Genomic DNA, 27,230 nt, shown 5'->3' with positions numbered 1-27,230 from the left:
CCTGGGGACCCCCACGCCCCCGCTCCGAAGGCTGCCCTGGCGGCTGGGAGGTCTGGGGGGGGGAGGGCTGAGAGAAGGGCGCCCCTGCAGGCGAGGCGGGGGCGCGGGCGCGCGGGCGCTGGCGGGCGCTGAAGGGGGGTACGGGGGCGGTGGCGGCCCTGGGGGGCCCTGCCCCCGCCCTCGCCCACCTGGGGAGGGGCCGGCGCCTCCTGCGGGGGCTGCGGGGGCCCTGGGCGCCCGCCTGCGCCCAGGTACGGGGGGCATGGGTGCGGGGGGTCCTATGGGTGCTGGGGGGCTGGGGGTGCGGGGGGGTCCTATGGGTGCTGGGGGGTCCCATGGGTGTTGGGGGGCTGGGGGTCCTATGGGGGCTGGGGGGCTATGGGTGCGGGGGGGCTGGGGAGGTCCCATGGGTGCTGGGGGGCCATGGGTGCGGGGGGCTGGGGTGCGGGGGGGTCCTATGGGTGCTGGGGGTCCTATGGGTGTTGGGGGCTGGGGTGCGGGGGGGCTGGGGGTTCTATGGGTGCTGGGGGGCCATGGGTGCTGGGGGGGTCCTATGGGGGCTGGGGGGGCCCATGGGTGCTGGGGGGGGGGGGGTCCCATGGGTGCTGGGGGGCCATGGGTGCTGGGGAGGGTCCTATGGGTGCTGGGGGGCGGGGGGGTCCCATGGGTGCTGGGGGTCTATGGGTGCTGGGGGGGTCCTATGGGTGCTGGGGGGCCATGGGTGCTGGGGAGGGTCCTATGGGTGTTGGGGGGCTGGGGTGCAGGGGGGTCCTATGGGGGCTGGGGGGCTATGGGTGCTGAGGGAGGGGTCCTATGGGTGTTGGGGGCTATGGGTGCTGGGGGGTCCTATGGGTACTGGGAGGGGGCCATGAGTGCTGGGGGGTGCTGGGCGGGGTCCTATGGGTGCTGGGGGGCTATGGGTGCTGGGGGGCTGGGAGGGGGTCATGGGGGCTGGGGTCCTATGGGTGCGGGGGGGGTCCTATGGGTGCTGGGGGGCTGGGGGATCCAATGGGTGCTGGGGGTCCCCGTGAGTGCTGGGGGCTCCCATGGGTGCTGGGAGCTGGCGGGGGAGGGGTGGCCCATGGGTGCTGGGGGGCTCCGGGGTCCCGTGGGTGCTGGGGGTTTCAGCGGACCCTGGGGGTGCCGGGGTCTCCCATGGGCGCCCCTCCCCCCCCGTTCCAGAAGCAGGAGCTGGAGGCGAAGCTGCGCGAGGCCCTGGGCAGGCGGGAGGAGGTGAGGGGGGAGGGGCAGCGGCCATGACCCCCTCCCCCACCCTGAGCTCCCAGGGGCCCCCTCCCCCACCCTGGGGTCCCAGGGCCCCCCTCCCCCACCCTGGGTTCCCAGGGCTCCCCTTCCCCACCCTGGGGTGCAGGACCCCCTCCCCACCCTGGGGTCCCAGGGCTCCCCTCCCCACCCTGGGGTGCGGGACCCCCCTCCCCCATCCTGGGGTCCCAGGGGCCCCCTCCCCCACCCTGGGGTGCCAGAGACCCCCCCAGGCTCCCAAGTCCCCCCTCCCCACCCTGGGGTGCGGGCTCCCGCCCTCCCCCACCCTGGGTTCCCACGGCTCCCCTCCCCCACCCTGGGGTGCGGGATCCCCTCCCCCCGCCCAAGGCCTGTGGGTGCCCCTCCCTGGGTGGGGAGGGTAGATGGGATGGGGGGGTGTTGAGTGCCCCTCCCCCATTGCGGGGTCCCCTGACTTCCGGGGTGCAGCTGCGGCGCCGCGTGCACGAGCGGCGGGGAGCGGCGGAGCCGCCAGGGGCGCTGCGGCACCAGCGGGGGCGGCGCGGAGGTGAGGGGGGAGGGGCGGACCCCGGAATGGGGGGGAGGGGGTTGGGGGATGGGGGGAGGGGGAGCCGGGGGGGATCGAGGGGGAGGAGCAGGAGTTGGGGGGGAGGGGGAGCCGGGGGTTGGGGGGATCGAGGGGAGGGGCAGGAGTTGGGGGATGGGGGGGAGCCGGGGGGTTGGGGGGATCGAGGGGGAGGGGCAGGAGTTGGGGGTTCAGGGGACCCCGGGGTTTGGGGGGACCCAAGGGGGAGGGCGGGGGTGGGGGACCCTGAAAGTTGGGGGAGGGGGGCCCAGGATTTTGGGGGGTCGCAGGAGTGGGGGAGGGGTTCGGGGGGACCCAGGAGTTTGGGGGACCCGGGGTGGGGGGGACCCCGAAATTTGGGGGGGGACACCCCGGACTTTGGGGCGGGACACGGGGGGAGGGGAGGAGTTTGGGGGGCCATGGGGGGAGCCAGGGTTTTGGGGGCCCCAGGAGGTTGGGGGACCCCGGCAATTTGGGGGCCCTTGGGGGGGATGACCCCCCTGAGCCAGGCACCCGGGGGGCAGGGCGGAGGCGGGCTGCCGCCTCTACCAGTGGCTGGGGAGGGCGGGGCTGCCCCTCCCCAGGACCCCCGAGGCCCTGCCGGCTCCTGCGCCTGCTGGTGAGGGGGCACTTGGGGGCTGGGGGGGACTTGGGGGCTGAGGGGGGAAGTGGGGGGCTGAAGGGGCGTTGGGGGCTCTGGAGGGGTTTGGGGGCTGAGAGGAAAAATTGGGGGCTAGGGGGAGTTGGGGGGTCTGGAGGGGGTCTGGGGGGCACTTGGGGGCTGGGGGGACTTGGGGGCTCTGGAGGGGACTTGGGGGCTGAGGAGGGAAATTGGGGGCTGAAGGGGGAGTTGGGGGGCTTTGGAGGGGAGTTGGGGGGCACTTGGGGGCTGAGGGGGCCGTTGGGGGCTGAGGGGGGAGTTGGGGGGCTGAGGAAACACTTGGGGGCTCTGGGGTGGGTTTGGGAAGCACTTGGGGGGTGGGGCGAAAGTGGGGGCTGGGGGGCACTTGGGGGCCGGGAGCAGAATTGGGGGCTGGGGGCTATGGGGCACTTGGGGAGCTCTATGGGGCATTGGGGGAACCCTGGGTTATTTGGGGGCTATGGGGCATTTGGGGGTCTATGGGGCAGTTTGGGGGATCTATGGGGCACTCAGGGGAATCTATGGGGCACGCGGGGGGCCGGGGCGGTTGGGGGGGCTATGGGGCACTTGGGGGGCCTGTGGGGCATTTGGGGGTCCTTGGGGCAGTTTGTGGGGGCTATGGGGTGATTGGGGGGCTATGGGGCACTTGGGGGCTGAGGGGCACTTGGGGGCTATGGGGTGATTTTGGGAAAGCTATGGGGTGATTTGGGGGCATCTATGGGGTGATTGGGGGGCTATGGGGCACTTGGGGGCTGAGGGAGCACTTGGGGGCTATGGGGTGATTTGGGGGATCTATGGGGTGATTGGGGGCTATGGGGCACTTGGGGCTGAGGGAGCCCTTGGGGGGCTATGGGGTGATTTGGGGGATCTATGGGGTGATTGGGGGGCTATGGGGCACTTGGGGGCTGAGGGAGCCCTTGGGGGCTATGGGGTGATTTGGGGGATCTATGGGGTGATTGGGGGGCTATGGGGCACTTGGGGGCTGAGGGAGCACTTGGGGGGGCTATGGGGTGATTTGGGGGATCTATGGGGTGATTGGGGGGCTATGGGGTGATTGGGGGGGCTATGGGGCACTTGGGGGCTGAGGGAGCACTTGGGGGCTGACCCCCTCCCCCAGCCCCTCGCTGCCAGAGCGGCTGCAGCTGCTGCTGGGGCCCCTCGGTGACCCCGGTGACCCCTGGTGACCCCTGGTGACCCCCGGTGACCCCCGAACCGGGGCCCCCCAATAAACGCTGGCGCCGCTTGGGGGGAGCCCCCCAAAAATGGGGGTCCGGTGTCTGAGCCCCCCAAGTTCCCCCTGCCCCCAAAAATGGGGGTCCGGTGTCCGTGCCCCACAAGTCCCTCAGTGGCCCCCCAAAAATGGGGGTCCGGCGTCTGCGCCCCCAAGTTCCCTCCCAGCCCCCGAAAATGGGGGCCGCGGTGTCTCAGCCCCCAAGTTCCCCCTGCCCCCAAAAATGGGGATCCGGCATCTGCGCCCCACAAGTTCCCTCCCAGCCCCCAAAAGGGGACCCCGGCGTCCGCGCCCCCAAGTCCCCCGCCCCCAATTCCCTCCCCCCCAAAAAAAACCACGAGCCCCGTTGATCCGGTTGCACGGGCGACTTTATCGCGGCAGCGACGGGGGGGGGAGGGGCGGGGGTGGGGGTGGGGCGCGGTGGGGGTGGGGCGCGGTGGGGCTGGGGTGGGGTGGGGGTGGGGGGGGTGGGGCTGGAGAGGGGGTGGGGCTGGAGAGGGTGGGGCGCCGTGGGGGTGGGGCTGGGGAGGGGGTGGGGGTGGGGGTGGGGCTGGGGAGGGGTGGCGCGCCGTGGGGCTGGGCGGGGTTGGGGGGTGGGGCTGGGGATGGAGGGGCGGGGTTGCGGGGTGGGGGGTGGGGCGCGGTGGGGGCAGGGGTGGGGCGCGGTGGGGGCGGGGTTGGGGGCGCGGCGCCGTGGGGGCGGGGCGCGGTGGGGGCAGGGTTTGGGGGATGGGCCGCGGTTGGTTGGGGGCGCGGCTCCGGGGCGCGGTGGGGGCAGGGTGGGGGATGGGCCGCGGTTGGTTGGGGGCGGGGTTTGGGGGCGGGCGCGGTGGGGGCAGGGGTTTGGGGGGCGGGCCGCGGTTGGTTGGGGGCGGGGCGCCGCGGGGGTGGGGCGCGGTGAGGGCGGGGGTGGGGCGCGGTGGGGCGGGGTTGGGGCGCGGCGCCGCGGGGCGGGGCGCGGTGGGGGGCGTGTCGCCGCGGGGGCAGGGGGCCGGGCCGCTCCTCCCCTGGGGGCGGCTCGGGGCGGGGCCGGCGGCCCTGGTTGCGCTCGGGGTGCCGCAGGATGACGTAGACCTTGGGGGCGTAGAGGAGCCCCAGGGGGACGGAGGCCGAGAGGCTCATGGAGACCGTCAGCGTGGCCGTCTGCACCTGCACCTGCGCGCACCGCGCCTCGCACCGCGGCTGGGGAGGGGCGGGGGGGAGGGAGGGGGAGGTGGGGGGGAGGGGGTGTCCACGCGAGGAGTCGCACAGAGGGCTCACACGGGGACTCAGGCTGAGAGGGGAGGGGAGGGGGAGGGGAGGGGGAGGGGTGGGGGAGGGGAGGGGAGAGGGGGAGGGGGCGTCCACGCGAGGAGTCACACGAGGGCTCACACAGGGACTCAGGCTGAGAGGGGGAGGGGGAGGGAGGGGAGGGGGGGGGAGGTGGGGGAGAGGGGTGGGGGAAGGGGGGCAGGGAGGGGGTGTCCACGCGAGGAGTCACACGAGGCCTTGCACGGGGACTCAGGCTGAGAGGGGAGGGAGAGGGGAGGGAGGGTGGGGGTGGGGGAGGGGGTGTCCACACGAGGAGTCGCACGAGGGCTCACACGGGGACTCAGGCTGAGAGGGGAGGGGAGGGGGGAGAGGGGATGGGGAGGGGGGAGGGAGGGGAGAGGGGAGGGGGGGGGAGGGGGCGTCCAACGCAAGGAGTCGCACAAGGGTTCACACAGGGACTCAGGCTGAGAGGGGGAGGGGAGGGGAGGGGAGGGAGGGGAGGGGGTGGGGGGGAGGGGAGGGGGGAGGGGGCGTCCACGCGAGGAGTCACACGAGGGCTCACACGGGGACTCAGGCTAAGGGGGGAGGGGAGGGGGAGGGGGTGGTGGGGGTGGGGGCCTGGGGGGGGATTTCTCACACGAGGATTCGCACGAGGCCTCGCGCCAGGGCTCGCACGGGGACTTGCACAAGGGCTCGGGTGGGGGAGGGAGGTGGGGGTGGGGGAGGGGCGTCTCACACGAGGGCTTGCACGGGGGAGCTGGGGAGTGGGGAGGGGAGAGGCTGAGGGGCGATCGGGGCTGGGGAGGGGTGTCTCGCACGAGGACAGGGGGAGGGCCAGCAGCCCCCCCCAAGTGGCCGCCCGGTGCCCCCTGTGGCTCCCTCCCCCACCCCTGGGGCCCCCCCAAAGTCCTCCCTCCCCCACCCCCACCCATCCCCTGGGGCCCCCAAAACCCCGGGGTCCCCCCCCAAATCCCCCTCCTCCATCTCCTGGGGCCCCCAAACCCCCAGCTCCCCCCCCAAAGCCCCTGTCCTCCCCACCCCACCCCATCCCCCATCCCCACCCTCCTTGGGGTCTCCTCCCCAAACCCCCTTTGTTCTGGTGCCCCCTCCCCATCTCCTCCTCCTCCTTCCCAGGCTGAAGCCCCCAAGACCTCCCTTGAGGAGAAGCCCCGAGATGTTCCTGGGGCTGAAGCCCCCCAGATGTCCTCAGGCTGAAGCCCCCTGAGATGTCCCTTGAGGTGAAGCCCCCCAAGATCTCCCTGCGGCTGAGGCCCCCAGATGTCCTCAGGCTGAAGCCCCCAGATCTCCCTCAAGCTGAAACCCCCCAAGGTCTCCCTGGGGCTGAAGCCCCCCAAGACCTCCCTTGAGGTGAAGCCCCCAAGATCTCCCTCAAGCTGAAGCCCCCAGATGTCCTCAAGCTGAAGCCCCCAAGGTCTCCCTGGGGCTGAAGCCCCCCCAGATGTCCTCAGGCTGAAGCCCCCCAAGACCTCCCTTGAGGTGAAGCCCCCCAAGATCTCCCTCAAGCTGAAGCCCCCCAGATGTCCTCAAGCTGAAGCCCCCAGATGTCCCCTGAGGTGAAGCCCCTGAGATATTCCTGGGGCTGAAGCCCCCCAGATGTCCTCAAGCTGAAGCCCCCAAGGTCTCCCTGGGGCTGAAGCCCCCAGATCTCCCTTGAGGTGAAGCCCCCAGATCTCCCTCAAGCTGAAGCCCCCCAAGGTCTCCCTGGGGCTGAAGCCCCCCCAGATCTCCCTTGAGGTGAAGCCCCCCCAGATGTCCTCACCCTCTCGGCCGACCGGGCGGCGCCGAAGAAGATGGGGCCGAAGGCCAACCAGACGACGCAGGTGGTGTACATGGCGAAGCCGATGGGTTTGGCCTCGTTGAAGGTCTCGGGGACCCCCCGGGCTTTGACGGCGTAGACGGTGCAGGTCACCATGAGGAGAAGAGCGTAGGCCAAGCAGGCCAAGGTGGCCCCTTCGGCCATGTCACACCTGAGGACGCCGCGGGCGTCCTCGGGGTCGGGGGTGCGGCCCATCTCGTAATCGATGAGGGCGTGAGGAGGACGAAGGAGAAGCCAAGCGGCGGCGGCCACCAGTTGGAGACCGCTCAAGGTGAAGGTGATGACGAGTTGGGAGGTGGGGCTGATGAAACGGGGAGGGGTGACCGAGCGCTTGCCTGGTGGGGGAGGAGAAGAAGAGAGGACTTATGGGGGTGGCTGGGGGGGGGGGGGGCTTCGCGGCCACCCAGGGCCACCCCCGGACATCTGGGTTCCTCCCTAGAGGTGGAGGAACCGGCCCAGATGCCTCCATCTCCTCCGCTTCCTGGAGCACCCGATGGCCCGGGACCCCTCCCCGGACCCCTGGGTCCTCCAGAACTCCTGGTCCCCCCCATAACTCACCTCCCCTGAAGGTGTGGTAGACGTGGTGGCTCTTGGTGAGGAGCGTGAGGTTGGTGGAACCCCATCCCACGTCCCTCCTGACCCTCGACCCAAGCTCCTGACCCCCAGCCCAGACTCCTGTCCCCTCCCTGGACCCCTGGGTCCTCCAGAACTCCTGGTCCCCCCCATAACTCACCTCCCCTGAAGGTGTGGTAGATCCTGTTGGTCTTGGTGACGAGCATTGCTAGGTGGAACCCCATCCCACGTCCCTCAACCTGAACTCATGGGGCCTTCCCTGATCTCCTGGGTCTCTCCTGGACCCCTGGGTCCTCCAGAACTCCTGGTCCCCCCCATAACACCTCCCCTGAAGGTGTGGTAGATGTGGTGGCTCTTGGTGGGGAGTGTGGGGTTGGTGGAACCCCATCCCACGTCCCTCAACCTGAACTCATGGGGCCTTCCCTGGTCTCCTGTCCCCTTCCCAGACCCCCAGGTCCTCCAGAACTCTTGGTCCCCCCCATAACTCACCTCCCCTGAAGGTGTGGTAGATGTGGTGGCTCCTGGTGAGGAGCGTTGCTAGGTGGAACCCCATCCCACGTCCCTCCTGACCCTCAACCTGAGCTCCTGTCCCCCTTCCTCATCTCCGGCCACCTCCAGAACTTCTGGATCTTTCCGGGCCTCACCTTGCTCGAAGATCCTGTAGATCCTGTTGGTCTTGGTGAGGAGCGCGGCGTAGGTGAGGCTCATCCCCAAGCCCAGGAAGAGTCTCCGCAGGGCGCAGATGCCCACCCCGGGTTCGGCCACCATGACGAAGGTGATGGCGTAGACCAAAGCCAACCCGGCCAAGAGCACGTAACTCAACTCCCGCCCCGACGCCTTGACGATGGGCGTCTCGTGATGTTTCACGAAGGTCCCCAGCACGAAAGCGGTGGCCAAGAGGCCCAAGGTGGCCAAAGCCAAAGGGACGGCGGCCCAGGGGTCCCCCCAGCGGAGGCGGAGGACGGGGGTGGGGCGGCAGGCGGTGCGGTCGGGGGTGGGGCGGAGGTGGGGGGGGCAGGGCAGGCAGGTGAGGGGGTCGGCGCGGTAGCGGTAGCCGCCGCAGAGCTCGCAGTGCCAGCAGCAGGGGACGCCTTTCACCGGCTTCTTGCGTTCTCCTGGTCCGCAGGGGAGGCTGCAGACGGAGGTGGGGGAGCGGTGGAGTTGGCACCCCAGGTCATCTCCTCGGCCTGGGAACGGAGGAGAGAGGGAGAGGAGGTGAGGGGAGGGCTGGGGGAGGAGGACATCTCGGGGAGGACATCTCGAGGGAGAAGATCTGGATGGAGAACACCTCGGTGGAGGACATCTGAGGGGAGAAGATCTGAGGGGAGAAGATCTGGATGGAGAACACCTCGGTGGAGAACATCTGGGGGAGAAGATCTGGGGGAGAACGTCTCGGGGAGAAGGTCTGGGGGACAAGATCTCGGTGGAGGACATCTCGAGGGAGAAGATCTCGGGGAGAAGATCTGGATGGAGAACACCTCGGTGGAGAAGATCTGGGGGAGAAGATCTCGAGGGAGAAGATCTGGATGGAGAACACCTCGGTGGAGAACATCTGGGGGGAGAAGATCTGGGGGGAGAAGGTCTGGGGGGAGAAGATCTGGAGGAGAACATGTGGGGAGAACATCTCGGTGGAGGACATCTCGAGGGAGAAGATCTGGATGGAGAACACCTCGGTGGAGAACATTGAGGGAGAAGATCTGGGGGAGAACGTCTGGGGGAGAACGTCTGGGGGAGGACATCTCGGTGGAGGACATCTTGGCGGAGGACATCTCGGGGAGAAGGTCTGGATGGAGAACACCTCGGTGGAGAACATTGAGGGGAGAAGATCTGGGGGAGAACACCTCGGTGGAGAACATTGAGGGGAGAAGGTCTGGGGAGAACATCTGGGGAGAACATGTGGGAGGACATCTCGGTGGAGGACATCTTGGGGGAGAAGATCTCGGGGAGAAGGTCTGGATGGAGAACACCTCGGTGGAGAACATTGAGGGGAGAAGGTCTGGGGGGAGAACATCTGGAGGAGAACATGTGGGGAGAACATCTCGGTGGAGGACATCTGGGGGAGAAGATCTGAGGGAGAAGATCTGGATGGAGAACACCTCGGTGGAGAACATCTGGGGGAGAAGATCTGGGGGGAGAACGTCTGAGGGGAGGACATCTTGGCGGAGGACATCTCGGGGGAGAAGATCTGGATGGAGAACACCTCGGTGGAGAACATTGGGGGAGAAGGTCTGGGGGAGAACATCTGGGGGAGAACATGTGGGGAGAAGATCTCAGTGGAGGACATCTTGGGGGAGAAGATCTGAGGGGAGAAGATCTGGATGGAGAACACCTCGGTGGAGAACATTGAGGGGAGAAGGTCTGGGGGAGAACATCTGGGGGAGAACATGTGGGGAGGACATCTCGGTGGAGGACATCTTGGGGGAGAAGATCTCGGGGGAGAAGATCTGGATGGAGAACACCTCGGTGGAGAACATTGAGGGGAGAAGATCTGGGGGGAGAACACCTCGGTGGAGAACGTCTGGGTGGAGGACACCTGGGGAGAACATCTGGGGGGAGAACGTCTGGGGACCACGGAGGCACCCATAAAGACCCAGTAGCCCATGAGGTCCCCCCCAGTAGCCCACAGGGTCCCCCAGTAGCCCACAGGGGCAGTGGCACCCATGGGTGCCCAGTTGACCATGGGAGCACCCAGTTGACCATGGAGATCCCCCCAGTTGACCATGGGAGCACCCATAGGGTCCCAGTTGCCCACGAGCTCCCCCCATAGCCCGCGGGTCCCCCCCCGTAGCCCGCGGGGCCGGTGGCACCCATGGGTGCCCAGTTGACCATGGGAGCACCCAGTTGCCCACGAGCTCCCCCCAGTTGACCATGGGAGCACCCATCGGGTCCCAGTTGCCCACGAGCTCCCCCCAGTTGCCCACGGGTCCCCCCCCCGTAGCCCGCGGGTCCCCCCCCGTAGCCCGCAGGGCCGGTGGCACCCATGGGTGCCCAGTTGACCATGGGAGCACCCAGTTGCCCACGAGCTCCCCCCAGTTGCCCATGGGAGCACCCATCGGGTCCCAGTTGCCCACGAGCTCCCCCCAGTTGCCCATGGGAGCACCCATCGGGTCCCAGCTGCCCACGAGCTCCCCCCAGTTGCCCTCGGGTCCCCCCCCGTAGCCCGTGGGTCCCCCCCCGTAGCCCGCGGGGCCGGTGGCACCCATGGGTGCCCAGCACCCACCCGCAGGCGCAGCCCCTGCACCCACTGCCCCACGGCCCGGTAGGCGCCGCTGCCGTTGCCCCCCTGGAACTGGAAGATGTCGTAGCGCCCCGGGGCGTCCCCGTTCTCGTTGAAGCTCACCGGCGTCCCCGCGCTGCCTGCGCACCAGTACGGACCAGTAAGAACCAGTACGGACCAGTAAGAACCAGTACAAACCAGTACGGACCGGTAAGAACCAGTACAAACCAGTAACACCCCTGCCGCCACGCGGTAAGGCCCAGCGACGCCCCCCAGCGCTGGCGTCCCCCGCTATAGGGCAAACCAGTGCTCCCAGTATGGCCCAGTAGAAACCAGTAAGAACCAGTACGGACCAGTAAGAACCAGTACGGACCAGTATAAACCAGTACAAACCAGTACGGACCGGTAAGAACCAGTACAAACCAGTAACACCCCTGCCGCCACGCGGTACGGCTCAGCGACGCCCCCCAGCGCTGGCGTCCCCCGCTATAGGGCAAACCAGTGCTCCCAGTATGGCCCAGTAAGAACCAGTATATCCCAGTATGGCCCAGTATATCCCAGTATGGCCCAGTATAGCCCAGTAAGGCCCAGTATAGCCCAGTATATCCCATTAAGGACCAGTATAGCCCAGTGCCCCCCCCAGCGCTGGCGTCTCCCCGCTCCGTGACAGCAATGGGAGAGATGAGAAACCAGTGCTCCCAGTATGGCCCAGTACAAACCAGTAAGAACCAGGACGGACCGGTAAGAACCAGTTCGGACCAGTATAAACCAGTACAAACCAGTACGGACCGGTAAGAACCAGTACAAACCAGTAACACCCCTGCCGCCACGCGGTAAGGCCCAGCGATGCCCCCCAGCGCTGGCGTCCCCCGCTATAGGGCAAACCAGTGCTCCCAGTATGGCCCAGTAGAAACCAGTAAGAACCAGTACGGACCAGTAAGAACCAGTTCGGACCAGTAAGAACCAGTTCGGACCAGTATAAACCAGTACAAACCAGTACAAACCAGTAAAACCCCTGCCGCCACGCGGTAAGGCCCAGCGACGCCCCCCAGCGCTGGCGTCCCCTGCTATAGGGCAAACCAGTGCTCCCAGTATGGCCCAGTAAGAACCAGTATATCCCAGTATGGCCCAGTATAGCCCAGTATGGTCTCCAGTCCCCCCCAGTTCCTCCCCAGCCCCCTCCCAGTCCCCCCCAGTCCCTCCCAGTCCCTCCCAGTATATCCCAGTCCCCCAGCCCCTCCCAGTCCCTCCCAGTCCATCCCAGTATGGTCTCCAACCCCCCCAGCCCCCTGAGCCCCTCCCAGTCCCCTCCCAGTATATCCCAGTATGGTCTCCAGTCCCTCCCAGTATATCCCAGTCCCTCCCAGTCCATCCCAGTATATCCCAGTATGGTCTCCAGTCCCTCCCAGTATATCCCAGCCCCCCCCAGTCCCCCCCAGTCCCTCCCAGCATGGTCTCCAGCCCCTCCCAGTCCCTCCCAGTCCCTCCCAGTCCATCCCAGTATATCCCAGTATGGTCTCCAGTCCCTCCCAGTATATCCCAGCCCCCCAGTCCCTCCCAGTCCCTCCCAGCATGGTCTCCAGCCCCCCAGTCCCTCCCAGTCCCCCCAGTCCCTCCCAGTATGGTCTCCAGTCCCTCCCAGTCCCTCCCAGTGTATCCCAGCATGGTCTCCAGCCCCTCCCAGCCCCTCCCAGTCCCTCCCAGTCCCTCCCAGTCCATCCCAGTATGGTCTCCAGTCCCTCCCAGTCCCTCCCAGTATATCCCAGTATGGTCTCCAGCCCCCCAGCCCCCCCATTCCCTCCCAGTATATCCCAGTCCCCCCCAGTCCCCCCCAGCTCCCCCAGTCCCTCCCAGCATGGTCTCCAGCCCCTCCCAGCCCCTCCCAGTCCCTCCCAGTCCATCCCAGTATGGTCTCCAGCCCCCCCAGTCCCTCCCAGTATATCCCAGTATGGTCTCCAGCCCCTCCCAGCCCCTCCCAGTCCCTCCCAGTATATCCCAGTCCCCCCAGTCCCTCCCAGTATGGTCTCCAGCCCCCCCAGTCCCTCCCAGTATATCCCAGTATGGTCTCCAGCCCCTCCCAGTCCCTCCCAGTCCATCCCAGTATGGTCTCCAGCCCCCCAGTCCCTCCCAGTCCCTCCCAGTATGGTCTCCAGCCCCCTCCAGCCCCCCCAGCCCCCCAGTCCCTCCCAATATATCCCAGCATGGTCTCCAGCCCCTCCCAGTATATCCCAGTCCCCCCCAGCCCCCTCCCAGTCCCTCCCAGTCCATCCCAGTATGGTCTCCAGCCCCTCCCAGCCCCTCCCAGTCCCTCCCAGTCCCCCCAGTCCCCCCAGTACCGTTGAAGGCCGCCCGGCGGATGTGGCCCAGCAGGCGCCGCCCGTCCGGGGGCTCCATGCGGGGGCAGAGGCGGCCGCCGGGGCAGAGCTCGCCCAGCAGCGCGTGGAGGCCGTGGGCCATGGCCAGCACCGCGTCGATGACGAACTGCACCTTCCCCTCCTGCTCGTAGGGCGAGTCCCGCCCGATCCGCTCCCGCCCTGCCCCACACTTATGGGTCAGCGCCCCACGGCGGCCCACAAGTTGGGGGGCACCCGGGGGATGCCCTTGCGTAAGGAGCGGGAGCACCGGGGGTGAAGGCGTGGGAGAATAAGGGTGCTCTGAGGGTGGGGAAGGGGTGATTGGGAAGGCTCTGCCCCACACTTATGGGTCAGGGCCCCATGGCGGCCCCACAAGTTGGGGGGCACCCGGGGGTGACCCTTCTATAAGGAGCGGGAGCACCCAGGGGTGAAGGTGTGGGAGAATAAGGGTGCTCTGAGGGGTGGGGAAGGGGTGATTGGGAAGGCTCTGCCCCACACTTATGGGTCAGGGCCCCACGGCAACCCACAAGTTGGGGGGCACCCAGGGGATGCCCTTGCGTAAGGAGCGGGAGCACCGGGGGTGAAGGCGTGGGAGAATAAGGGTGCTCTGAGGGTGGGGAATGGGCTGGAAGGAAGGCTCTGCCCCACACTTATGGGTCAGGGCCCCACGGCGGCCCCACAAGTTGGGGGGCACCCGGGGGTGACCCTTCTATAAGGAGCGGGAGCACCCGGGGGTGAAGGTGTGGGAGAATAAGGGTGCTCTGAGGGGTGGGGAAGGGGTGATTGGGAAGGCTCTGCCCCACACTTATGGGTCAGGGCCCCACGGCGGCCCACAAGTTGGGGGGCACCCGGGGGATGCCCTTGCGTAAGGAGCGGGAGCACCGGGGGTGAAGGCGTGGGAGAATAAGGGTGCTCTGAGGGTGGGGAATGGGCTGGAAGGAAGGCTCTGCCCCACACTTATGGGTCTGGGACCCATGGTTGCCCCACAAGTTGGAGGGCACCCAGAGGACACCCTTCTATAAGGAGGGGGAGCACCGGGGGTGAAGGCGTGGGAGAATAAGGGTGCTCTGAGGGGTGGGGAATGGGCTGGAAGGAAGGCTCTGCCCCACACTTATGGGTCAGGGCCCCACGGCAACCCACAAGTTGGAGGGCACCCAGGGGACGCCCTTATGTAAGGAGGGAGAGCACCCAGGGGTGAAGATGTGGGAGCGTGAAGGTGCCCCATGATGAGGGGAATGGGCTGGAAGGAAGGCTCTGCCCCACACTTATGGGTCAGGGCCCCACGGCGACCCACAAGTTGGGGGGCACCCGGGGGATGCCCTTGCGTAAGGAGCGGGAGCACCGGGGGTGAAGGCGTGGGAGAATAAGGGTGCTCTGAGGGTGGGGAATGGGCTGGAAGGAAGGCTCTGCCCCACACTTATGGGTCTGGGACCCATGGTTGCCCCACAAGTTGGAGGGCACCCAGAGGACACCCTTCTATAAGGAGGGGGAGCACCGGGGGTGAAGGCGTGGGAGAATAAGGGTGCTCTGAGGGGTGGGGAATGGGCTGGAAGGAAGGCTCTGCCCCACACTTATGGGTCAGGGCCCCACGGCGGCCCCACAAGTTGGGGGGCCCCCAGGGGATGCCCTTGCGTAAGGAGCGGGAGCACCGGGGGTGAAGGCGTGGGAGAATAAGGGTGCTCTGAGGGTGGGGAATGGGCTGGAAGGAAGGCTCTGCCCCACACTTATGGGTCAGCGCCCCACGGCAGCCCTACAAGTTGGAGGGCACCCAGGGGACACCCTTCTATAAGGAGGGGGAGCACCCGGGGGTGAAGGCGTGGGAGAATAAGGGTGCTCTGAGGGTGGGGAAGGGGTGATTGGGAAGGCTCTGCCCCACACTTATGGGTCAGGGACCCATGGTTGCCCCATAAGTTGCGGGGCACCCAGGGGTCACCCTTAAGGAAGGGATGGGGTGCCCAGGGGTGACCCACACATGTGGGGTGTAGGGGTGAGGGTGCCCCATGATGTGGGGAGGGGTTGAGTGGGAAGGCTCTACCCCCACGTGTGGGTCTGGGACCCACGGCTGCCCCACAGTTAATGGGGTGGGCACCCAGGAGTGCCCCACACATAGGGGTCAGGCACCTATGGGTGCCCCACACTTGGGGATCAGCGCAGGCTGCCCCACGTCGCAGCCACTCGCAGTCAGGGGGCAGAGCCAGGTGCCGTGGGGCAGCCGGGAGTGCTATGGGGCAGAGCCGGGCGCCGTGGGGCATAGCCAGGGGTGCTATGGGGCACGCTGTGGGGCACCCAGGGGCGCCATGGGGCAGAAGGGGGTTACCTGTGCACTTGCGGATGGGGGTGCCGGGGGCGCCGTGGGGCTCGCTGTGGGGCTCGCTGTGGGGCAGGCGGCAGTTGAAGTCGTCCTCCCAGAACTCGTGGAACCAGAGGTTGCGGCGGTTGTTCTCCAGCGAGCGGGAGGTGAAGTACTCGTCGAAGCCTGGGTGGGGGGCACCCCATAGCGCCGTGGGGCACCCCATAGCGCCGTGGGGCACCCCATAGCCAGACGACCCCGAAAAGTGTCAGAACCCTCCCCGCACGCCTCCCTGCACCCACATGGGCTGCGCTGGATCCCCCAAGGGTGCCGTGGGGCAGGCCGTGGGGCACCCCATAGTGCCGTGGGGCACCCCATAGCGCTATGGGGCAGGCCGTGGGGCACCCCATAACCAGACGACCCCGATGCTGTCGGAACCCTCCCTGCACCCACATGGGCCGCGCTGGATCCCCCCAAGGGTGCCGTGGGGCAGGCCGTGGGGCACCCCATAGCGCTATGGGGCAGGCTGTGGGGCACCCCATAACCAGACCACCCTGAAAGGTGTTGGAACCCTCCCCGCACCCACATGGGCCGCGCTGGGTCCCCCCAAGGGTGCCGTGGGGCAGGCCGTGGGGCACCCCATAGTGCCGTGGGGCACCCCATAGCGCCGTGGGACAGGCCGTGGGGCACCCCATAACCAGACCACCCTGAAAGGTGTCGGAACCCTCCCCGCACGCCTCCCCGCACCCCCATGGGCCACGCTGGGTCCCCCCAAGGGTGCTGTGGGGCAGGCCGTGGGGTGCCCCATAGCGCCGTGGGGCACCCCATAGCCAGATGACCCCGAAAGGTGTCAGAACCCTCCCCGCACGCCTCCCTGCACCCACATGGGTCGCGCTGGATCCCCTGGGGGTGCTGTGGGGCAGGCCGTGGGGCACCCCATAGCGCTATGGGGCAGGCCGTGGGGCACCCCATAACCAGATGACCCCGATGCTGTCGGAACCCTCCCTGCACCCACATGGGCCACGCTGGATCCCCCCAAGGGTGCCGTGGGGCAGGCCGTGGGGCACCCCATAGCGCTATGGGGCAGGCCGTGGGGCACCCCATAACCAGACCACCCTGAAAGGTGTTGGAACCCTCCCCGCACCCACATGGGCCGCGCTGAGTCCCCTCAAGGGTGCCGTGGGGCAGGCCGTGGGGCACCCCATAGCGCTATGGGGCAGGCCGTGGGGCACCCCATAACCAGATGACCCTGATGCTGTCGGAACCCTCCCCGCACGCCTCCCCGCACCCACATGGGCCGCGCTGGGTCCCCCCAAGGGTGCTGTGGGGCAGGCCGTGGGGCACCCCATAGCGCTATGGGGCAGGCCGTGGGGCACCCCATAACCAGACCACCCTGAAAGGTGTCGGAACCCTCCCTGCACGCCTCCCTGCACCCCCATGGGCCACGCTGGGTCCCCCCAAGGGTGCCGTGGGGCAGGCCGTGGGGCACCCCATAGCGCTATGGGGCAGGCCGTGGGGCACCCCATAACCAGACCACCCTGATGCTGTCGGAACCCTCCCCGCACGCCTCCCCGCACCCCCATGGGCCGCGCTGGGTCCCCCCAAGGGTGCCGTGGGGCAGGCCGTGGGGCGCCCCATAGCGCCGTGGGGCTGCCCCACGGCGGGGCTCACCGGGGACGGAGGCGCGCTTGGGCAGGATGGTGATGGCGCCCTGGGCCGCCGCCTCCAGGCCCTGCACCGGCGCCATCTTGGCCCCCCAGCTGTCGGAGCCCACCCAGGAGAAGTGGCCCGAGAGGTTGGCCCGGGCGGCCGCCGCCAGCACCCGCCTGCGGGAGAGAGCTTACTGGGAGCACTGGGAGGGACTGGGGGGGACTGGGGGGGACTGGGGGGACTGGGAGAGGGGGGAGGGGGACTGGGAGGGACTGGGGGGCTGGGGGGGACTGGGAGGGACTGGGGGGACTGGGGGGGACTGGGAGGGAACTGGGGGGGACTGGGAGGGGACTGGGAGGGACTGGGAGGGGACTGGGGGGGACTGGGAGGGGCTGGGGGACTGGGTGGGGACTGGGGGGACTGGGAGGGACTGGGAGGGACTGGGAGGGAACTGGGGGGACTGGAAGGGGGCTGGGAGGGGACTGGGCAGGGGCTGGGGGGAACTGGGAGCACTGGGAGGGACTGGGAGGGGACTGGGGGGAACTGGGAGCACTGGGAGGGACTGGGAGAGGGGACTGGGAGGGACTGGGAGGGACTGGGGGAGACTGGTAGGGAACTGGGGGGACTGGAAGGGGGCTGGGAGGGGACTGGGCGGGGGCTGGGGGGGACTGGGAGGCACTGGGAGGGACTGGGAGAGGGGGAGGGGGACTGGGAGGGACTGGGGGGCTGGGGGGACTGGGGGGACTGGGAGGGGACTGGGTGGGGGCTGGGGGGACTGGGAGAGGGGGAGGGGACTGGGAGGGACTGGGAGGGGGCTGAGGGGGACTGGGGGGACTGGGAGAGGGGGAGGGGGACTGGGAGGGACTGGGAGCACTGGGAGGGACTGGGAGAGGGGAGGGGGACTGGGAGGGGCTGGGAGGGACTGGGAGGGACTGGGGGGGACTGGGGGGACTGGGGGTTACTGGGATGGACTGGGGAGACTGGGAGAGGGGCTGAGGGGGACTGGGATGGACTGGGAGCACTGGGGGGACTGGGAGGAGACTGGGAGGGGACCAGGATATACTGGGAGGGGACTGGGAGGGACTGGGGGTGACTGGGAGGGGGGTGGGGGGTTACTGGGAGCACTGGGATGGACTGGGAGCGACTGGGAGCGACTGGGAGCACTGGGCTATACTGGGAGGGGCTGGGAGGGAACTGGGTGAGTTACCGGGGCTTCCTGCTCTATACTGGTTTATACTGGGGGGCTTTTGGTCTATACTGGTCCATACTGGTTTATACTGGTCTATACTGGGGGTTACTGGTCATCGTTTGACGTCACCCACCCTGGTGAAGCCGCTATGGGTCATACTGGGATCACTGGGGGCAGTTCCTGGTCCAGTTCCTGATCTGTACTGGTCTATACTGGTCTATACTGGTTTATACTGGTTCATACTGGTCTGTGATGGTCTGTACTGGTCTATACTGGTCTATACTGGGGGTTACTGGTCATCGTTTGATGTCACCCACGCTGGTGAAGTCACCTCAGGTCATACTGGGATCACTGGGGGCGGTTCCTAGGCCGGTTCCTGGGCCAGTTCCTGGTCTCTACTGGTCCATACTGGTCTATACTGGTCCGTACTGGTCCATACTGGTCCCTACTGGTCTCCACTGGTCTATACTGGGGGTTACTGGTCATCGTTTGACGTCACCCACAGTGGTGAAGCCACTATGGGTCATACTGGGATCACTGGGGGCGGTTCCTGGTCCAGTTCCTGATCTGTACTGGTCTATACTGGTCTATACTGGTTTATACTGGTTCATACTGGTCTGTGATGGTCTGTACTGGTCTATACTGGTCTATACTGGGGGTTACTGGTCATCGTTTGATGTCACCCACGCTGGTGAAGTCACCTCAGGTCATACTGGGATCACTGGGGGCGGTTCCTGGGCCAGTTCCTGGTCTATACTGGTCCCTACTGGTCTATACTGGTCCCTACTGGTCTATACTGGTCCCTACTGGTCTATACTGGTCCGTACTGGTCTCCACTGGTCTCCACTGGTCTATACTGGGGATTACTGGTCATCGTTTGACATGACCCACACTGGTGAAGCCGCTATGGGTCGTGCTGGGATCAGTGGGGGCGGTTCCTGGGCCAGTTCCTGGTCTATACTGGTCTATACTGGTTTATACTGGTTCATACTGGTCTGTGATGGTCTGTACTGGTCTATAGTGGTCTATACTGGGGGTTACTGGTCATCGTTTGATGTCACCCACGCTGGTGAAGTCACCTCAGGTCATACTGGGATCACTGGGGGCGGTTCCTGGGCCAGTTCCTGGGCCAGTTCCTGGTCTCTACTGGTCCATACTGGTCTATACTGGTCCGTACTGGTCTCCACTGGTCTCCACTGGTCTATACTGGGGGTTACTGGTCATCGTTTGACATCACCCACGCTGGCGAAGCCGCTATGGGTTGTGCTGGGATCACTGGGGGCGGTTCCTGGGCCAGTTCCTGATCTGTACTGGTCTATACTGGTCTATACTGGTTTATACTGGTCTGTACTGGTCTCTACTGGTCTCACCGGATGTCGTCCTCGTTGGCGAAGAGGACGACGCCGCGGGCGTTCGAGGTCTCCATCAGGCGCTCGATCACCTTCGCAAACTCCCCCGGGCGCGGCTCCCGCGGGATCTTGATGGACTGGGCGATGCACAGGCCCCCTGCACCAGTACAAACCAGTACAAACCAGTACAAACCAGTACGGACCGGTACGGACCAGTACAAACCAGTACCCCCCCCCGTAGACCCCAGTTGGGCGCTGGGGGGAGATGAGGGGGTGACACCGTCTCCACTCCTTGCAGAGCCCTCCCCTCCCAGTACATCCCAGTGCCTCCCAGTATATCCCAGTATGGCCCAGTGCCCCTCCCAGTGCCTCCCAGTACAGCCTGGTGCCCCTCCCAGTATGGCCCAGTCACTTACTGGTCTCAGAGGGAGGTGGCCCACTGGGGTTTGCGTCAATGCTGAGGGTGGAGCCCGCCCTCCCAGTGCTCCCAGTCCCTCCCAGTGCCTCCCAGTATGGCCTGGTGCCCTCTCCCAGTGCTCCCAGTATGGCCCAGTGCCTCCCAGTGCCCTTCCCAGTATGCCCCAGTCCCTTACTGGTCTCAGACAAAGGTGACACCCCCTCTCCCATTGGAGGTTCCCTCAAAGACTGGGGTAGATCCCACCCTCCCAGTGCTCCCAGTCCCTCCCAGTCTCTTCCAACACCCCTCCCAGTGCTTCCCAGTATACCCCAGTGCCTCCCAGTATACCCCAGTCCCTTACTGGTCCCACACAACGGTGTCCCCCCCTCTCCCATTGACGTTGCCCTCAAACACGAGGTTGGATCCCTCCCTCCCAGTCCCTCCCAGTGCCTCCCAGTGCCACCCAGTCCCTCCCAGTCCCTCCCAGTCCCTTCCAACACCCCTCCCAGTGCTTCCCAGTCCCTCCCAGTGCCTCCCAGTATATCCCAGTCCCTTACTGGTCCCACACAACCATGTCCCCAACTCTCCCATTGACGTTGCCCTCAAACACGAGGTTGGATCCCTCCCTCCCAGTGCCTCCCAGTCCCTCCCAGTCCCTCCCAGTGCCTCCCAGTCCCTCCCAGTCCCTTCCAACACCCCTCCCAGTGCTTCCCAGTATACCCCAGCGCCTCCCAGTATACCCCAGTCCCTTACTGGTCTCATACAGCGATGTCAACCCCTCTCCCATTGATGTTGCCCTCAAACACGAGGTTGGATCCCTCCCTCCCAGTGCCTCCCAGTGCCTCCCAGTGCCTCCCCGTCCCCCCCAGTGCCTCCCAGTCCTTCCAACACCCCTCCCAGTGCTTCCCAGTATACCCCAGCGCCTCCCAGTATACCGCAGTCCCTTACTGGTCTCATACAGCAATGTTCCCCCCTCTCCCATTGACGTTGCCCTCAAACACGAGGTTGGTTTCCCCCCTCCCAGTCCCTCCCCGTGCCTCCCAGTCCCTCCCAGTCCCTCCCAGTCTCTTCCAACACCCCTCCCAGTGCTTCCCAGTATACCCCAGCGCCTCCCAGTATACCCCAGTCCCTTACTGGTCTCATACAGCGATGTCAACCCCTCTCCCATTGACGTTGCCCTCAAACACGAGGTTGGATCCCTCCCTCCCAGTGCCTCCCAGTCCCTCCCAGTGCCTCCCAGTGCCTCCCAGTGCCTCCCAGTCCCTTCCAACACCCCTCCCAGTGCTTCCCAGTCCCTCCCAGCGCCTCCCAGTATACCCCAGTCCCTTACTGGTCTCATACAGCGATGTCCCCCCCTCTCCCATTGACGTTGCCCTCAAACACGAGGTTGGATCCCTCCCTCCCAGTCCCTCCCAGTGCCTCCCAGTGCCTCCCAGTCCCTCCCAGTCCCTTCCAACACCCCTCCCAGTCCTTCCCAGTATACCCCAGTGCCTCCCAGTATACCCCAGTCCCTTACTGGTCTCATACAGCGATGTCAACCCCTCTCCCATTGACGTTGCCCTCAAACACGAGGTTGGATCCCTCCCTCCCAGTGCCTCCCAGTGCCTCCCAGTGCCTCCCAGTGCCTCCCAGTCCCTTCCAACACCCCTCCCAGTGCTTCCCAGTCCCTCCCAGTGCCTCCCAGTATATCCCAGTCCCTTACTGGTCCCACACAACGGTGTCCCCCCCTCTCCCATTGACGTTGCCCTCAAACACGAGGTTGGATCCCTCCCTCCCAGTGCCTCCCAGTCCCTCCCAGTGCCTCCCAGTGCCTCCCAGTCCCTTCCAACACCCCTCCCAGTGCTTCCCAGTCCCTCCCAGCGCCTCCCAGTATACCCCAGTCCCTTACTGGTCTCATACAGCGATGTCCCCCCCTCTCCCATTGACGTTGCCCTCAAACACGAGGTTGGATCCCTCCCTCCCAGTGCCTCCCAGTGCCTCCCAGTCCCTCCCAGTCCCTTCCAACACCCCTCCCAGTGCTTCCCAGTCCCTCCCAGTGCCTCCCAGTATACCCCAGTCCCTTACTGGTCTCATACAATGGTGTGTCCCCCTCTCCCATTGACGTTGCCCTCAAACACGAGGTTGGATCCCTCCCTCCCAGTGCCTCCCAGTGCCTCCCAGTGCCTCCCAGTCCCTCCCAGTCCCTTCCAACACCCCTCCCAGTCCTTCCCAGTATACCCCAGTGCCTCCCAGTATACCCCAGTCCCTTACTGGTCCCACACAACCATGTCCCCAACTCTCCCATTGACGTTGCCCTCAAACACGAGGTTGGATCCCTCCCTCCCAGTCCCTCCCAGTGCCTCCCAGTGCCTCCCAGTCCCTCCCAGTGCCTCCCAGTCCCTTCCAACACCCCTCCCAGTCCCTCCCAGTCCCTCCCAGTGCCTCCCAGTATATCCCAGTCCCTTACTGGTCCCACACAACCATGTCCCCAACTCTCCCATTGACGTTGCCCTCAAACACGAGGTTGGATCCCTCCCTCCCAGTGCCTCCCAGTGCCTCCCAGTGCCTCCCAGTGCCTCCCAGTCCCTTCCAACACCCCTCCCAGTGCTTCCCAGTCCCTCCCAGTGCCTCCCAGTATATCCCAGTCCCTTACTGGTCCCACACAACGGTGTCCCCCCCTCTCCCATTGACGTTGCCCTCAAACACGAGGTTGGATCCCTCCCTCCCAGTGCCTCCCAGTGCCTCCCAGTGCCTCCCAGTCCCTCCCAGTCCCTTCCAACACCCATCCCAGTCCTTCCCAGTATACCCCAGTGCCTCCCAGTATACCCCAGTCCCTTACTGGTCCCACACAACCATGTCCCCAACTCTCCCATTGACGTTGCCCTCAAACACGAGGTTGGATCCCTCCCTCCCAGTGCCTCCCAGTCCCTCCCAGTGCCTCCCAGTGCCTCCCAGTCCCTCCCAGCACCCCTCCCAGTCCTTCCCAGTATACCCCAGTGCCTCCCAGTATACCCCAGTCCCTTACTGGTCTCATACAGCGATGTCAACCCCTCTCCCATTGACGTTGCCCTCAAACACGAGGTTGGATCCCTCCCTCCCAGTCCCTCCCAGTGCCTCCCAGTGCCTCCCAGTCCCTCCCAGTCCCTTCCAACACCCCTCCCAGTCCTTCCCAGTATACCCCAGTGCCTCCCAGTATACCCCAGTCCCTTACTGGTCTCATACAGCGATGTCCCCCCCTCTCCCATTGACGTTGCCCTCAAACACGAGGTTGGATCCCTCCCTCCCAGTGCCTCCCAGTGCCTCCCAGTCCCTCCCAGTGCCTCCCAGTCCCTCCCAGTCCCTTCCAACACCCCTCCCAGTCCTTCCCAGTATACCCCAGTGCCTCCCAGTATACCCCAGTCCCTTACTGGTCTCATACAGCAATGTCCCCCCCTCTCCCATTGACGTTGCCCTCAAACACGAGGTTGGATCCCTCCCTCCCAGTCCCTCCCAGTCCCTCCCAGTGCCTCCCAGTCCCTCCCAGTCCCTTCCAACACCCCTCCCAGTCCTTCCCAGTATACCCCAGTGCCTCCCAGTATACCCCAGTCCCTTACTGGTCTCATACAGCGATGTCCCCCCCTCTCCCATTGACGTTGCCCTCAAACACGAGGTTGGATCCCTCCCTCCCAGTGCCTCCCAGTGCCTCCCAGTCCCTCCCAGTGCCTCCCAGTGCCTTACCGGCCTCCCGGGAGCTCTGGACGAAGGCCTCCACGCCGCTCTCGCCGTAGTTGCCCTTGGAGGCGAGGGTGGAGACGTAGCTCCAGCCCAGCGCCCGCACCACGTCCACCATGGCCTGCGCCTGGTAGGAGTCGGGGGGAACCACCCGGGAGAAGAACTCGTAGCGCCCGGGGTCGCTCAGCTCCGGGGCCGTGGAGGCGTAGGAGATCTGGGGGATCTGGGGACACGGGGACACCTCAGGGACATGGGGACGTCGGGGACGTCGGGGACGTCGGGGACGTTGGGGACGTTGGGGACCTTGAGGGACTTGGGGACACGGGGAGATGTGGGGACACGGGGACACACGGGGCTGGCTCGGCTCTGGGGCCGTGGAGCGTGGGAGATGTGGGGACACGGGGACGTTGGGGACATCGGGGACATTGGGGACGTCGGGGACGTTGGGGACCTTGAGGGACTTGGGGACACAGGGAGATGCGGGGACACGGGGACACACGGGGGTGGCTCAGCTCTGGGGCCGTGGAGGTGTGGGGGATGTGGGGACACGGGGACACCTCAGGGACATGGGGACGTCGGGGACGTTGGGGACGTTGGGGACATCGGGGACGTTGGGGACGTTGGGGACGTTGAGGGACTTGGGGACATCGGGGATGTTGGGGACCTTGAGGGACTTGGGGACAAGGGAGATGTGGGGACATGGGGACACCTCAGGGACATGGGGACGTCAGGGACGTCGGGGACGTTGGGGACATCGGGGACACAGGGAGATGTGGGGGACACAGGGACACACGGGGGTGGCTCGGCTCTGGGGCCGTGGAGGCGTGGGGGATGTGGGGACACCTCAGGGGACATGGGGACATCGGGACGTCGGGGACGTTGGGGACGTTGGGGACGTTGAGGGACTTGGGGACAAGGGAGATGTGGGGACACGGGGACACACGGGGGTGGCTCAGCTCCGGGGCCGTGGAGGCGTGGGGATGTGGGGACATGGGGACACCTCAGGGGACATGGGGACGTCGGGGACATCGGGGACGTTGGGGACATCGGGGACGTTGAGGGACTTGGGGACAAGGGGAGATGTGGGGACACGGGGACACCTCAGGGACATGGGGACGTCGGGGACATCAGCGACGTTGGGGACGTTGGGGACACGAGGGGACATGGGGGACATGAGGGGACACGGGAGGGGTGGGGACACGGGAGGGGACAGGGGGACACAGGGGGTGGCACGAGGACACGGCGGGGGACAGGAGGGGACGGGGAGGGGACGTTGGGGACATCAGGGCGTCCGGGCCCCCCCGTGTCCCTAATCCCCCTAATCCCCGGGGCCACTTGCTGCCGCCCCAGGGGATTGTGGGTAACGGGGGGAGGGGAAGGTTCTGGAAGGTGTCGGGGGGGGGAGGGGCTGTGACTGTGGGGACAGAGGTGTCCCCTGTCCCCCCCACGTCCCCAACGTCCCCTCTGTGTCCCCCCACGATGGCCCCTACGTCCCCACAGGACGGTGGCCACCGGGCGGGGGAGGTGGCCCCTCATGGCCACCAATGTCCCCCATGTCCCCCCCCGCATCTTTCCGGTGTCCCCAAATGTCCCCAAATGTCCCCAAACGTCCCCCGCGCCCCCCACCGGGGGCGCGGAGCTGGAGGACGGCGGCCACCGCGATGGAGGTGGCTCTTGCCCCCTCCCCGTGTCCCCTGCCCCCCATGGCCCCATGGGCCCCGCCCCTCCATCCCCCGTGTCCCCAACGTCCCCAACGTCCCCAACGTCCCCGATGACCCCCAACGTCCCCAACGTCCCCAACGTCCCCAACATCCCCACGTCCCCACTCATGGTGAAGAGCTGCAGCACATTGGCCACCATGATGGAGACGGAGCTGGCCAAGGCCCCGATGACCCCCATGGCCCCATGTCCCCAATGTCCCCAATGTCCCCAACGCCCCCAACGTCCCCAACGTCCCCAATGTCCCCAACGTCCCCAACGTCCCCGATGACCCCCATGTCCCCAACGTCCCCACGCCCCCACTCACAGTGAAGAGCCTGAGCACGTTGGCCACCATGATGGAGATGGAGCTGGCCAAGGCCCTGATGGCCCCCATGGCCCCATGTCCCCAACACCCCCAACGCCCCAACGTCCCCAATGTCCCCAACGTCCCCAACGTCCCCGATGACCCCAATGTCCCCAATGTCCCCACGTCCCCACTCACGGCGAAGAGCCTGAGCACATTGGCCACCATGATGGAGACGGAACTGGCCGAAGCCCCGATGACCCCCATGGCCCCAAGTCCCCAACGTCCCCAACGCCCCCAACGCCCCAACGCCCCCATGTCCCCAACGTCTCAACGCCCCAACAGCCACCAACGTCTCAACGTCCCCAATGTCCCCAACGTCCCCAACGCCCCCAACGTCCCCAACGTCCCCAACGTCCCCGATGACCCCCATGTCCCCAACATCCCCACGTCCCCACTCACAGCGAAGAGCCTGAGCACATTGGCCACCATGATGGAGATGGAACTGGCCGAAGCCCCGATGACCCCCATGTCCCCATGTCCCCAACGTCCCCAACATCCCCAACACCCCAATGTCCCCAACGTCCTTGATGACCCCCATGTCCCCAATGTCCCCAACGTCCCCAATGTCCCCAACGTCCCCACGTCCCCACTCACGGTGAAGAGCTGCAGCACGTTGGCCACCATGATGGAGATGGAGCTGGCCAAGGCCCGATGACCCCCATGGCCCCATGGCCCCAATGTCCCCAACGCCCCCAATGCCCCCAATGTCCCCAACGTCCCCGATGACCCCCATGTCCCCAATGTCCCCAACGTCCCCACCGCCCCCACTCACGGCGAAGAGCCTGAGCACGTTGGCCACCATGATGGAGACGGAGCTGGCCAAGGCCCCGATGACCCCCATGGCCCCATGTCCCCAATGTCCCCAATGTCCCCAATGTCCCCAACGTCTGGCGTCTGACCCCCATGTCCCCAACGTCGCCACGTCCCCACTCACGGCGAAGAACCTGAGCACATTGGCCACCATGATGGAGATGGAGCTGGCCAAGGCCCCGATGACCCCCATGGCCCCAGTGTCCCCAATGTCCCCAATGTCCCCAACACCCCAATGTCCCCAGTGTCCCCAACGTCCCCAATGTCCCCCAACGTCCCCAACGCCCCAACGTCCCCAACGTCCCCAACGTCCCGATGACCCCCATGTCCCCAACGTCCCCACGCCCCCACTCACGGCGAAGAGCCTGAGCACGTTGGCCACCATGATGGAGACGGAACTGGCCGAAGCCCCGATGACCCCCACCAGCCGCTCGGGCGGGGCCCGGCGGGGCACGCTCCCATCAGGACAGGTCCCCTCCCCCTCGGCGGGGGGCAGGAGGCTACGGACGAAGCCCAGGGCCTGCTCCAGGGCGTAGGTGTCGCGGGAACAAGTGTCCAAGATGCGGGCGCCCAGGGTGACGTTGGGCAGCACCCGCGGGTCCCCGTTCACCCGGTCCAGGGCGTAGAGCATGGCCTCCAGGCGATGGATCCCCTTCTCCTTCTTGACGGCTCCGCAGGGGACCCCGGCGGGACCCCGGGCGTGGACGGGGAAGAGCCCCCCCAGGGTCAGGTCCCCCTCCAGGCGGATGGCGTGGGGCTGGGTGGAGGAGGGGGGGGCGCCCGCAAGGGCCCATAGGGAGAGGAGGGGGAGGGTCAGGAGGAGGCGCATGGTGGGGGGGAGGGCGAGGGGTGGGGGTGGGGGGGCACGCTATGGGGA

At 66.7% G+C, this 27,230-nt stretch overlaps 1 pseudogene; it reads right to left on the bottom strand.

Moving 5' to 3' along the window:
- Positions 1 to 2,540: 2,540 nt before the first annotated feature.
- LOC140645482 (metabotropic glutamate receptor 6-like) lies at positions 2,541 to 27,182 on the bottom strand (annotated as a pseudogene).
- Positions 27,183 to 27,230: the final 48 nt, after the last annotated feature.

The sequence above is a fragment of the Ciconia boyciana genome, chromosome 34 (assembly GCF_034638445.1).
Source record: "Ciconia boyciana chromosome 34, ASM3463844v1, whole genome shotgun sequence".
In the NCBI taxonomy this organism is placed as follows: Eukaryota; Metazoa; Chordata; class Aves; order Ciconiiformes; family Ciconiidae; genus Ciconia; species Ciconia boyciana.
This window is presented reverse-complemented; position numbering and strand designations above follow the sequence as displayed.